The sequence below is a fragment of the Syngnathus acus genome, chromosome 3 (genome assembly GCF_901709675.1).
Source record: "Syngnathus acus chromosome 3, fSynAcu1.2, whole genome shotgun sequence".
Classification (NCBI taxonomy): domain Eukaryota; kingdom Metazoa; phylum Chordata; class Actinopteri; order Syngnathiformes; family Syngnathidae; genus Syngnathus; species Syngnathus acus.
The window spans coordinates 518,186-532,790 of record NC_051089.1 but is presented as its reverse complement, the minus strand read 5'-3'; the positions used below and the strand labels follow the sequence as shown (position 1 = coordinate 532,790).

Below are 14,605 nucleotides of genomic sequence, written 5' to 3'. Positions count from 1 at the left end.
GTGTGTGTAATGGATGAAGAAGCCTCCTGATTGATCTGTGAAGAAGCTCTCTAAATGGCCTTCAAGTTCTCCCGTTCTTTGTCATATCGCAGCTAAATGATACGGGCTATCATTCCCATTCTATGGCAGAAACCAAAAGTGTGACATACAAACCCACCTAGACAAATCCAAGCCAGTCAAATCAAACCCACCATGCTTAAACCGACGCACTCGACCCAAACCCGCAGCTAACTAAAGCAAACGGCTCACATCAAACCAATCCAAGCCCCAAAAAAACTAACCAAACCCCAAAAAACTAAACCCAACTAATTCAGAGCGATGCCCGTCGAGGGCAAATTTAAACAAAGCCAAAGTACCCAAGCAAACTAATCGCAAAAAACAAACCCAACGGAAGCAAACAAACCAAAGTAATCGAAATTCAACTAAAAAGCATACCGGACCAACAGAGCAGCAAAATCAACCCTAACCCAACGCAACTAACCCACAAAAGACAACTGAAATGAACCCAACCCAAATGAGACAAACCAAAGTCATCCAAAAATCCCAAATAACCAAATATGGAAGTGCAAAAAAACACAGCCAATCAGCCAAACCTCTGGCCCTCTTCCTCCTCATCATCCTCATGTGTGATTGGATGAAGAAGCTTGTCAATGGCCTTCAAATGCTCCTCAACATTCTCGTCCTCTTCTTTGTCATATCCAAATGACGGTGGCCGCCATTCCGACGCTCATCGTCATTTAGGCGGCAAATAAGCTAAAGGTAATGTACGGCGGGAGGCGGCTAATGCTAATGCGTGCTAGCTTTGCACATTCATTATGGGCCGATTTGTTTTGGGGCTTTTGCTCGCAGTCATCCATCCTAACGCAAAGTGACGCCAAGACACAGCAAAGTAGAGGAGCTTACTATTTAATGTGTGTGTGTGTGTGCGTTTGCAGATAACACCTTTTTTCTTTTTTTTTTTTTTTAAAGGAGGAATTGCCTTGAAGCATTATCCCCCAGACAGGCTACACGGCTAATCTAGCGCTTTGAGCCATTACACTACATTTATCTCTGACCCCTCTCCCGCTCCATCATTGCACTTTAAAGTCCATAAAAGTGTGTTTAGACAAAGATGAAGGCATTACCTGCTCGCTACTTAGCCCCACACACACACACACGGGATATTAAATATCCTTTATCTCAAACGGGGGGCGCTGTAAGCCGATATCTCTGCGGGCCCGCGGCTGATAGCGCACACACACTCGGGTGTAATAAATACACACTCTCAAAAGCACGATCTTATTTATTTGCTAAGGACAGATAGAGTTGCAAAGTCACAGCGGGCAGACGGGGAAGATAATCGGACACACCTCGCCGAGGCACCCGTGGCACACGCACGCGCCCAACCCGAAAGCAAAGAGCCAAGCGATGCTCAATCAGACCAAACGGATACAACGCAAAAGAAAACAAGCCAACCAAGTCAAACCAAACCAAAGCAGACGGATTGGGCCAGTTTTCATGACATTTAATGACAGTTGAAATGTATGATGTGGAAAGATACTCAGCAGCTCAGGTCTGTATCATTGGTATCATCTTGGTGTCATCGGTATCGTCGAGATCACTCGTTTCGTACGTATCAGCAGAGTTAAGAACTATCCATTTTGCCAGTATTATTGGGATCATCACCGTCCTTGGTATCTTGAGTATGGTTAAATCACCAGTATCATCCGTATCATCATTCATCTGCGATCCTTATTGTCATTGTTGCGTGAACGGCTGCCCAGCGGTCCCGTCCGGTCTTGCACCTCCCGTGTCTCAAGTATCACCAACATCACTGATCCAGTCCGTATCAGCGGTGGGGTGGCTTGGATACATTCCGGAGGATCACCTTATCGTATGCGTCCTCTGTGTCATTGGCGGGCAGACGCGCTACATTCAAGAAAAAAAGAAAAGAAAAAAAACGAGGTTAGCGCAGGAGACCCACTTTTCTCCAGGTTCCCCCTCGCTAGCGCAGCCCCCCCTCCTGCGGCGCTCCCCGTCACCTCTCCAGCTTTCATTACCTCTCAGAGGGCAGGCGGAGCTGGGCGGCCGGGGAGACGTTCTCGACGGCGGCGGGGGTCAATCAGATTAACCTATAGCGCCTTTCTTCCTTCATTACGCACTCCAAATTACACCTACTAAGAAGACACCAGGGCCCCCCCCCCCCCCAGCGCCTGCCTTCATATATGGGCTGATATCTATTTAAAATCGAATCCCTCTGGGTGGATTTCCATTTGTCTTGCGTTCCTGCCTATTGCCCGCAGGAAGGTGCTGCAACCTGGGCTCCTGCGCAAATTAACTTCACATTTATCACTCCAGACGCAAGCAGAGGCGGAAAACTCCAGCCCAGTGGCGTTCCAGCCGGATTTGCCTCCACGTTGACGTCTTGAACCGCGCGTGACTCCATAAGCCTCGACTCTTCACGTTCCGCTTGCTTCTCTCGGCCAGGTTTCAATCTGCGTAAGAAAAAAAATGATGGCCTTAGTATTCTGAAAGCACCATCGACGCAGATGTAAACGGCGTCCATGTTGTAAACAAGAGCTGACGTTGACACTTGAGATAAACAAAGTTTGTTTGGAACGAGAGCAACGCCATATACCAAGTGGGGGAAACATTCCGGGGATCAAAAGTTGTTTAGAGAAAGAAAGTTCATTTCTCTTTCCCCCAAAGTTGATCTGTTTTTCGATGTATCAACTTGCGTGCGCTGATGGGCCGACGTCACCGTTGGCTGCCGTTGGATGCGTGCAAACGTGCAGTACGTACTGTATGCTGCCTTGGTTCTGTTTGGGCTGCTGCTTTCTGAAACCACAATGAATCCCTTCAAAATATTGCAAGTCAAGTCTCCGAATCACACGTCAGGTGTGGCACACGCTTCATGTCCGTCACGTGAATTTCGGCCAGCCTCTATTTTGCACTCATTTGGCTTTTTGCACCTGCAAGAGCGAGCGTGTGACAGAGAAGGCTAACGTTAGCGCGTGATGCTATATGGGCGGCCGCTTCCCGGTTATGAATAGCCCCCGTTGAAAGGTCAGCACCGTGACAATGGCGTGATGGATCTGAGCCGCGGCCAATTAAAGAAGGACGCCCGGCACGTTGGTTTGCGTGCTTACGGCGTGGCTCGGCCCACTTTTTTTTTTTTTCTTTTCTTTTTTTAATTCCCTCAATTATTCACCTTTGCGATCATGGCGCTCATTAGCAACGCTGCCAGATGAGCTAAGGTCAACACGCGCAAACTTTAACAACTTTAGCTTGCTCACAACAATGCGCACGCACGCACACACGCACACACACACACACAGTGCAAGCTGCGTTGAGGAAAGTAGGACACACACAGTCGGGTCATGAATAAGAGGAAGCCGACTTTTTGCTGCGCATTATTTGACCCTTTGAAACTGGCAGCAGCCCAATGAGTTTCCTTCCTGGCCCGCTCTCACTTTTTAAGGCCACCTTTAGTTGAACTTGCTTCTTTCTTTTTTTTTTCCGACTCCTCTCGCTGCCTTCCTCGCTCGTCTTGTGTATCCAGTCCGGAATTATAGATGAGGATAATAATAATAATGTCATTTTGTAGCGGAATCTTAGTCATTACCTGCAGTAAAGTGCTTCTAATTGATACCAGCAGAGAGATAATGATTACAATGCCCTCCAGGAACATATTATTGCAATATTAACCTTTGTATATACTTTTATGCAGAGGACCGGGGCACATTAAGGGACGTGTAAATCTTACTTGTGCGCCGTAATGCCATTAGAAAGCAACGGAGAGCGGGAGGTGTGCCCTTTGCTTGATTAAGTGCGTCCGAGGCTCTGCGGCCATCTGCGGAAAATGGATGATGCGCCGCTGCAATCTCACTGGCTCACATTTACGCCTTATGGACTTTTGTGTGCGCCGTGGAAATTAACGGAAATGAATTTACGGTCCCAAAAATTCAAGTGGAAAGGGCCGACGGCGGCATTGTGAAGCAAATGTGCTGCTTGTATTTTTTTTTCTTTTAAATACTCTCTTTGTTCTTGGTCAATTTTTATATTTTGCATTTTTGATTCTAAATTTAATTACGTTCGATGTTCCCATTTTATTTATTTATATTCATCATCATTTTTTATTGCAAATTTAATGACATTCTACCTTCCTATTATTTGTACTGCGGTGTTGCATTTTTCCTCGTAATTTTCATTTTATTTCAGTGTGACATCACACTGATGTCATGACATGCTTGCGTGTGTGTTGATGTACTTGCACAGCTGCAGTGGCACACTTTACCGTAAATAGTTGGCGCTCCTTATAATTGCCGCCAAAAAAAAGCATATATTTAGCGGGTTACGCTTTTGAAAAATGTAAAAACGTAAATGAGCGGGGTGACACAGAAAACCAGAGCGACTTCATTCAACAATAAGCCTTTCCATTTAGTCTGAAACCTGTTTTGACGCACACTGTCGAAAAAGGAGACATTCTTTTATACTTATTTTTATTTTGATCATTTACAGAGACAAGCAGCTTTAGTTTGTCCTTGACACGTCCACTTGGAAAGTTGCGGACATTTTTAGAGCCAGGCAACCTTGAGTGGCTCCACTCAACACCCCCTCCTGTTTTTTTTTTTCTCTTTACTAGCTTATTTCTTTCACTGTCTTTCTTTTTTACGAAGCTGTCATCTGCCCTCCCCCCTCTTTTTTGTTGTTGATTTTGTGTGTGCGCCCCATAAAACACTTTCCAGCTTGATGTTTCAAATGAGCCGCGATTCCATGAGCACGGTCGAGGCGTATTCTTCCACTCTGCGTCCCTTGAAATTCAAGATTTATTAAGTATCTTAGCGTGTTGTTTTTTTTTTGGGGGGGGGGGGGGGGCGTATCTTCTGCTTGCGTCAAAAACAACTCAACTGAAATACCATCATAGAAATGGTCTGAAACTTTAAAAACGGCACATCTTGGTCTTCACTTTGTGTTGCACATTACTGCCACCTACTGGCCTGGAGTGCAACTTCAACTCATTTACATATTTACTAAAAACTTAAAATACCTCACAGATTAAGTCAATGAACAGTTCGGATAATCTTCATTTTTTTGTTTGTCAGACGTAAACAACTTAGCCTTGCATGTAATTTTTTCTAAATTAGTTTTAGAAAGTACTTTTACGAACCACATTATTTTTCACGAATCTCAATGTACACACATAATGATGTAGTCACAAAAACCAAGTAAAAGAAAAAAAAGACCCCAACCTTTTAGTGCTGACTGTAAAAAATGTGTGAGAACGTGTATGAAGTATGCAGCTGGCAAATCTAGTGGATGAAAATCCTCCTAGCACCAACGATGTTCTTTCTTAGCGCCCATCTTCCCAGCGGGAGATCAATGTCATCCCGCGAGAGGCGGGAAGCAGACACAAGAAAGGGCCACGGGAAGCCGGGAGCAATCGCGTGCGTCCAGCGGAGGGCGACACGGCTCTCCGGCTTGTAATTATGTGCTAATAGCCACCGAGGAGGTCATTTGCCGCCATTAAGCAGCGCCTGTAGGTCGTTAGCGGCCCGCAGCATCAGCCGGCCTCCTTAATGCTCCCCACGAGGCCGTTAGCGCGCTGTCGCCGGCCAGCTAGCTGCCTTGTTAGCGCCATTAGCAAGCAATTGATAGCTAATAGTCAAATCTGACGGCAGCGGCGGCGGCGAGGCCGACCCGGGCAGCGTGATCCAGAAACTGGAAAGAGGAACCAGATGACTCGTGATATTTGTTTGCCTAGCAAAGATTTCAGACTTTGAGCCTGACTGGACGCTCAAGGCTCCATCGCCGACGCGAGAAATAACCCGGCCCAGTTGACAGTTTCGCGATGGGCAAACATTTTGACTTTGTTTCAGGTTACTTGCCTCGCCCGAGGTTACGGCAGCTCGGCTGTCGTGTTTATAATCATAAACCGCTCGCCCGTGACCGGATCGTAAAAAATATATAAACACGCTGGAAACCGGAAATGAACAAGTTCTTCTCCTTCCTCTTGATGCCAACTAGCAAGACGACCACGTCATTACGGCGTCCTTCATCTGTGCCGTTTCGACTTAGCAGCAGTTGGACATCGCCATATGCCAAATGAAGCGAGGCTCTCCAGCAAAAGAGGGCGTGGCAAACCAAGCCCCCATTCCAAGCGCGTACCCAAAAATGGACCTGACCGGGACTAAGGGAGCCTCGGTTTGTGTGGAAGACGTCGTTTGTTTTTTTGGGGGGAATTTCTCGTATTGCCTCCCGACACTGGAGACCTCGCGCCGCTTTGCAGGTGTTGTTAGCGTTTGTAGCCATTTTAAAGTTGCATGAGAAAAGATTAGTACTCTGAGTGCTGCTTGAGTCCTTGTGTGGCGCTTTTTTTGCAAATTTGGGGAAGACGCGGCAGACTGGCTCGCTCTTCCGTTCAGATCGAAGCGTTGCGATGTCTAGTGCATTATTGACCACTAGGTGTCCCCGACGATGCCCTGAGAAATGAATCGCCGCCTCTTAACTCATTTGGCTGGGAATGCTTTGAGGACGCTCCATCTCGAGTTGGACAAAATGAACGGAAGGACCAATGGAAATGGGCAAAAATCAAATGCAAATGGCCGCTTGACCCCAAAATGGGAGACTTTTCAGCCTTGGCCTCTTCACACTTCTTGTGTCGATTTGTAGCCATGCCACCAAATGTCATGGGGCTAAGTCAGGACATTTAAAAAAAAAATACTTACGCTTCCTTTCGTCTGTTTGTGTGCGCGTGCGTGTGCGTGTGTGTGTGTGTGTGTGTGTGTTAATATAGCGTGGGCATTGATTTGGTGTAAAAATAAAAAGTAATCCAATCTTAATCCTTAAGCGGATCGTCTAGACCTCCCGTGCGGAACAATTGCTGGTCAATTGGAGTCAGCTGTTTCCTTTTAGATTTGATATCATCTTCTACCACACGGATGCTCGTCCTTGTGATTCTCGTGATTTGTATTAAAACCTTCTAATCATTGTGAGATACTTCCTGGGCACCAGCTGCGAGTCTTTAAAAGGAGACAGTGAAGCTCGACAGGGTGGATGGAGGAAGAACGTTTGTACCGATCAATGTATATTTATGTAGAAGCTGACCTTTGGGGGGGGGGGCAAAGAAGAGAATCTCCACTTGGTAGTTTTGATGCTTAAAGCACAATATATGGCGTTTTTGAGTCCGACGCTCAGGTGGCATTGTGTCAAGTTTCCTCTCCGACCTGCGTTCCCATCGCCGGCGCTTTGTGTGACCTGTCATCTGCTCAAAGAATCTCTGCTCGCGCTTCAAAAGGAGGCGAGAAGGCGGCGCTCATCCATGGAGAATCAGCCAAAGGGACCCACTGAGACCCCCCCTCCCCTCCAAAAAAAAAAACGCGCTATCGACTCCATAGACGTGGTCTATTGCTGTTATTGATGCTTTCACACTCGCTGGCTGGCTCGCTCTTGTCGCTCCGTCGGGATCAAAAAAAGGCATTTCAGAGCATCCCGGGGAATTCCCCATCAGCTTTTTAAAAGCATAGCGTGGAGGGCTTCTTTAGGGTCCTCACTCATGTCTGTCACACGCACACATGCACCCACAAAGTTCGGAGCACTTGTATTTTATAAAATTGTTCAATTGAAACCGGACTTAAAAACAAATGCAAAAGGTTTTCACTCACACAGACACACACACACACACACACACACACATATCTATTTATAACTCATCACTTTATCAGGCACACCAAATGCCCTTACAATGATTGTTGATTGACGCTTGGTTGGGCTTATTCAGCTGTTTCTAATATTTTGCTTCTTCCTTATTTGGCTAAAACCCAGACGGTCACAATGTTAGGAACAGCTGCAAACGAACTAAACTTGGAGAGGGGGTGCAAAGAAATACCCAAAAAGTTTGAACACCCCATTTCTCGTCAAATTCCAAGAACAAAGCAAAAACACATAGCATAGCCAACAATTAAATGAATGCGTGAGTATTAAAGTTAGCATCATCAGTCTTTCATTGTATCCATTTGACAATGATAAACACACATTTGCGGGGGAAAAAACAACTTCAAAGTATCATGTTTCTGGTTTATTTTATAAATACGTGTATCATATTTATGATTGCTTTCACATTTGTAGTTGCTTCTCAGTTCCATAGTAAGAATGTTTGATGCCACATATGTATTTAACATTTATTAGGATCATAATAGGTCATTTCCATATCTGCTATTATACAAGTGTCAGTATAGTCCATCCCTCCCTCCCTCGCCTTTCTCTTTCTCTCTTCGGAGTGTGTGTGTGTGTGTGTGGGGGGGGGGGGGGGGGGTATGAATATGCCCCCCCTCTTTCCCCCCTTTTACAGCTATTATGTGTGTGCACTTCCGAGTGCAATCCGATCGACATTTTGACTCGTGCGCGCAGCCGTGTGAACCCAGCGTGCACGCGCAGGGGCGACTGTGTGTGTGCGTGTGTGTTTTATGAAAAATGATATTGTGTGCGCGCGGGCGCGAGAATGAAAGAGACGCCCTCGTCCTTCTCCTTCTCCACATCATCATCATGATATCATCCCTCCACAAAGCCCCCCATTCATCCATTCATTCATTCTGGGCCTGGCGCGTGCACGTCCGCATAATTGCATTATTGAGCTTGAAAACTGCGCGGTCTCGTGCGCGTCTACGTGTACTTTCTTTCCTGTTTCTTTTCTCTATAGTAAAACTAAAGTTGCTTGCAAAAGTGTTCCTGAGAAAATCAAGATTTTAGTTGACTTCAACACCAAGCGTTATCATTGTTACTAATCATAACACGTCAGATTTGACTGAAATTATGATTTTTATTACGATTATTATTAAGGCGTCAGGGGGGAAGAGCGCGCGTGTGTGTGTGCGTGTGTGTGTGTGTGTCTGTGCGTGTGTGTGCGCGCGTGTGTGTGCGTTTGTGTGCGCGCGTCCGTGTGTGTGCGCGCGCGTGTGTGTACATGCATAGTCGAGGCGGCTTATTTACATGAAATAAGCCACAAGGTTACAGTTCGCGCGCACACGCATTCATACACAGATATGTATTCGTCCGCACGCACGCACGCGCACGCATACGTACGCTCGTCATCTGGAGCGCTCCGGACTTGTTTAAGCGCGCGGTAAGGCGCCACACGCACGACCTCCGGACTCTTCGGCTTCTTCCTCTTCTTCTTCTCTTTTTCTTCGAAACGGTCAAAGGTAAGAAATGCCACTTTCCCTCTTGTTTTGTTTTTGTTTTTTTTCAAGGGAATTTTTAAGGGCTGTCTCGCGTGGTGGCGTGGGAACATAAAACGCGAGAGGACGTGCACGAGCGCCGCACAATTTGGAATTAGTAACACCTCTTAAAAAACAACAACCGGAATACTAAAGGTCAAAACAAGGAAATGGATTTGTTTCGCCCTCACTCCTGGTTGCTTCTCTCGTCGGTGCGGAGGGAGGATTCCCGGTGCCGACGGTTGCTGAGGCTCGATCCACGGGACACGCGGAGGAAGGACGGAAAGATAGAGAGGGAGGGAGGGAGAGAGGGAGGGAGGGAGGGAGTGAAGAGAGCGAGTGGAGGGGGGGTTCACAAGGACAAGATTCCCACGTCAGGTCGGGATGCGCGCGTGGAGCGTGGAAGCTCTCTAACAGGTCCCGCGCGCACTTTCCCCCTTCGCCTGCGTGCACGCGGTAGGAATTTCCTCCGAAAAGGTAAGGACGCACTCTTTGAGTCCTTTTCCTTTTTGAGGTGAGCGTGATTGCCGTGAAATTAATCAGGCAGCAATTAGAGCGTCGGTGGAAGTGGATTTATCCTTGCACGCGTCTCGTGCGTGCGTGCGTGCACTCTTTTGCTTTCTTTTCCCCCCTTTTTTTTTTTTTTTTTTTAAACACGGACGAAGTTGAGCGCGCGGCGTTTTCGTCCTATCTTTTGGGGAGTAAAGTTCCGAAAGATGACAGGGAGCAGAAAAGCAGGCGGACCGGCACCAAAGTCTGCCATTTTGTAGCCTACGCAGCCGGGGTTGCTTTGACATGTTCCGCGCAGAGCAGATGTCACGCCGAGCCCCCGGGGGGCTTCCGCGACGGCGACAAAGTTGGCCGAACGGAGGAGCCCGCCCGCCCGCGCGAGCGAGCGAGCGAGCGAGTGATGTTGTCTTCTGCTTGCTTGCTTCCAAAATTCAAGTTCACTTTGACGCCTTCCGTTTCCAATGGAGGCTGTTTCGGACGACACTTGCAAAAGCCCATTATTGTGTATGTGTGTGCGCGCGCGCGCACGTGCACTCTGAACCCGAGGTCATGAGACTTGAACCTGACACCTGCACCTTAGGGGGTCTGTCAAGGGGCTCCCAAATGATTAGGTTTGGCGGCCATGTTGCGTTACATGCTCGTGTGTGTGTGTGTGTGTGTGTGTGTGTGTCCGTCCGCTCGTTGACGAGGCCTTGCCGTCGCCATTTTATCAAATTAAGATTGGAAAAACTCTCTTGACGGTGTCGTTTATTTGTTGTTTGGCACCACCTCATCAAGGATTCCAGAAAGTGAGGGTTTGGCCACCTGTCAATCATTGGCGTTCCGCGCCACACAAGAGGCGCAGCGATTCGATTTGCCTCGTCGTGAAACCCCCTTGTGACCCCCCTCCACCCCAAGCCTGATTAGTGTGTGGGGGGGTGGCGGGCGTTAATTACCGCAGTCATTGTCACAACAGCCACTTCCTGCTCATACCTGCCCAGCATTGGCAGCAGGGATGCCAGCATGTGTGCGTGTGCGTTCTACTGTAAAACACGCATCAGCTCTGTGGCCAAGTGACCCCAAACTCCTGAGGTCACTCCCACACACACACACACACGACACGGCCACTAGAATATAGCACACAAAATGAAGCATGTAAACTTGGAGCAAACACAGACTGTTCCATCCAACACGTATCTGTGACAAAACAATTGATTACTAATGGTGTCGTTGCTGTGCTTAAGCTCCGGTTTAGTTTTGGGGCCAGTTCAGCAAATACACGCACACAAAGTTGACTTCATGGCACGCAAAGTGGCAACAGCAGCGGCGATTTGATGCTTTCTGCTTGTGGTGTTCTGCTCGAGAACACACACACACACACACACACACACACACACACGCTTGACATGAACGCTCAGTCGAACTCTTTGCTCTTACACTTGAGCGTGCTTTGCTCCTTTGTCATTTTATATCCGGGTTCCGTATGTCTCACACACACTCTCACACTTGCTCGAATCAAATATATACAATTTACACGTCATTATTTAATGCAATACTAATTTGTTTTCTACAAAAATTCGACATGTAACAAACACACTTGAATTATCCCCCCCCCCTCACACACACACACACACACACACAATTCAATAAGTAATAATGGTCCTAATTTGATGCTGTGGTCTAAGTTTGGAATTCAACGCATGGTCATCACGTCTTCATTGTTCATCATCTTTTTCCTCCTTGTTTTTTTTTGGTAAGAGATTATTTTAAGAGGCGCCGACGTGGCAGCTGCAATGAATGGAAATGTAACAATTTGTCACTTGTCTACAAAGTGACAGAGGAGACAATGTGGGTCAAGGGAAAAGACAAGCAAATTCAACAAATCATAAGCATTGATCATGCGCGTCCAGGGGGCTTTCTTCATATTCCAAGGAGGGAAATAAATGTGCCGTGTCAAAGAGGGCCTGCTGCTTTCGGAACGTCGCGTGTGCGTGCGTTTCTGTGTATCCGCCTGTCAGTGACTGTGTGTGTGTGTGTGTGTTAACGAGTGTGTGTCACATTAATGACGATGAGGAGGAGGAAGAATAGCAGAATGCATGATGATGTCGTCATGTCTCCTTACGCTATAAACGTGTCACTTTGGAGTGTGTGTGTGTGTGTGTGTGTGTGTGTGCACGCGCGTTGGGGTGTAATGAGGAGGCAGTGAGGTGTGTGTGTGTGGGGGGGGGTGAACGTCAAATTTGATGCCTTTGTAAAACACGTCATTTGTGTCACTTGTATATATTATATTATAGTATATTTATAGTTATCAAATGTAGCCATCCATTTTGTTTTTTTGCACACAACAAAATATCTCATTCAGTTACATTGCAGCAGAACAACAGCAGATCCAATAATGGAAGTGAGTTGCACATATTTGTGCGTGTGTGTGTGTGGTGGGGTTTCTAATGGGGTTGTCAGATTGAAGCCTGAATTAAAAAGTGAGTGGCTGGCGCAGTGCAGAAGAGGATGTATTTTTCTGGATGCGCCATTCAAGACGAGTGAAGTGTTTTGGGGTGTGTGGGACCAGGTTGGAATCTGGCTCCCAATCCGACTTGATGCCTGAAGTAAAAGTGTGGTACGGAGCAGAAATGCGCTTGTCTGCGAGGGGGGGGGGCGAGGCGACAAGATTCCACATCAATGTATGCATGCGTGCAACAGAATGGCTGCTCTTTATTCTGTTGGCTGAACTTCACTCTTCTCCTGTTTGTTGTTGTTCATTTTCCCAAAGTTCATTTGGGATTTGGGGATGTCAAGAAGGTACTTCAACCCCCCAGAACTCCCCACCCCCCACCTGCTTTGATGTGCCTGTTTTCCACCATGTCATTCCCGAAGACAACAGCTTAGCGGCCGTCAATCAGGAAGCTCGTTCAGTATTCACACACTCTCAACAGGAGACAGTGTGTGTGTGTGTGTGTGTGTGTTGTCATATCCATCGCCCAATCCGCACGGCGCGGCCGGCAAAGGGAAGCGAGACGGAGGCCGAGGAGCCGGACTTTCGCGTCTTCTCTGTGCTTTTTGATGATGAGGATGAGCGGCTCCTCTTCAACTTCCTCATCCTTGTTGTTCTTCTCCTCTTCCTGCTTCCTCGCTGCCCTTCTTTTTTCCTCCTCGTATTGATGGTTTGCCACCCACCCACCTTCGATTGCACACCTCCAACTGCAGCGCCTCTCCTTTTGCCGGCCTTATTGTCTTCCTCCTCGCTTTTGTCCTGTTGCTTCTCCTCTGGACGACCATCTTCAGGCAGACGCCGAGGAGGAGGACCACTTGAAGTCATGGTAAAGGTGGCTCGCTCGCCCGCCCGCGTCCACCTGCTCCTCCTCGTTCTCCTCAGAGGCTGCGCCAGCCGTGATGGTTCCCTTCTCTGATTGCGTGCGAGACGTTATTGTGCGTATTCAACGGCCTCTCATTTGCATAATTGGATCTTAAATGAAAGTTTGCCTGACGGAACGCGCGCGCCCAAAAAAAAACCCTCAATCATATTCATAGAAATATGAATATACCAACAAATATTGAGGGCGAATTCAAGAAAGTAACGCAGGCAAATACTCAACACGTCACTCACCCAGTCCCTTCTTTCAAATCTTTACCCAGGCTTGAAACCCACACCCAGGTTGAAAACATGAATCCTGGCCTGTAAGCCTGTTTTGAAGCCACCATCCATCCATCCATCCATCCATCCATCAGGGTTGTCCAACGTGCAGCCGGCGGGCCAATTCTGGCTCCAATCTGGCCCATAAGGACCGAACACAAACTTGACTTTTTCACAAAAAGGAATTGTTGTTGCTAATTCTGTCCACTAGAGGGTGCCCTGATGACCTGATATTCTGAAATTTGACTGTTGCAAAAATTCTGCTTTTTTTTTTTTGTTTTTATCTTGAGGAATTTCACATGACCCTTTCTTTCTTGACATTCGCCTTTGGAATCCTGTTTGGCACCCTATCCCTTACCTTTGCTGCAAACCCTACTTTTGAAACCCAAATTTGTCTGCTACGCACAAAACAAAAAAAAAAAAAGTCCCAAAAAAGCGAGCGGCTGCCGTGCGCTCATCGGAGCTTATAAATGTGATGTGAAAGCGTTTACATTCCGCGCCAGGTCTAGCGGGTTAAAAGCACAATAGCGGGATATTCTCCCGCCCGGGGGTGCGTGGGCTCGGCGCTGGTTTGTGTGTGACTTGTTACGCCGCTCATCCAGCCGAATTCTATTTTCTTTGACAATGCCTTGATCGGAATTTCTCTCAGTCACTTTATGTTGGGGCTGGACTGACGGAGCAGGATGGGGGGGGCACCAGTGACACGCTGTTCTTGTGAAAGGCATCCGCTTGGTGGTCGTCTTCTTCTTCTGTCTTTGCGCTCGCACTTTATCTATCCCGTTGGCAGTGTTCAAAAGAAACAAGAAGTTCAGCTCAGCTCATTGATTCAAATTGTCACCTCCCCGCACTAAAAGTAGCCCAAGCCCGCCTCCGACACATGGAAAGTGGATTGGAATCGTTTACGATCAACGATTTTCCTAATGAATCCAAACCGTAGTAAATATTTGGAGCGGTGGTTCACGTCCTCATAAAAAAATCAAATAAAAGAGAAAATCGCTCACCGCCAGCCCAGCAGAGGCGTTCTCGTCAGTTTGGATCTTTGGAGCGCCGCAAAACTTTTCAAGCACCAAAGAAAGAGTGGCCTCCCTTCTTTGCTTTTCCTTCTTGTGTCTGCTCTGCGGTCATCAGCACTAGGACATGGGTGGGTTTCTCCAAAACCAACTGTTTCCCAACACAAAGCGGAGAAAACAATTTTGGCTGAAAAGAAATGAATCAAGCCCAACAGCGACTTTTTTTTTTTTTTGACCCCCTGAAATTATTGACTGGAGCCAGTTTGGAACTTTGTCTAATG

The 14,605-nt window shown here is 47.3% G+C and overlaps 1 protein-coding gene across 2 annotated transcripts in view; it reads left to right on the top strand.

Annotated features, from left to right (window-relative positions):
* The first annotated feature begins 9,083 nt into the window (after positions 1-9,083).
* znf536 (zinc finger protein 536) overlaps positions 9,084-14,605 on the top strand; it is a 119,733-nt gene continuing 114,211 nt past the window's right edge. Inside the window, exon 1 of one of the 2 annotated variants that reach the window (XM_037246957.1) lies at positions 9,084-9,179. The gene's annotated coding sequence lies outside the window, so the exon portion shown is untranslated. Of the gene's footprint in view, positions 9,180-9,519; positions 9,672-14,605 lie in introns of those variants that run through there. The other variant, XM_037246956.1, reaches the window with a different exon arrangement.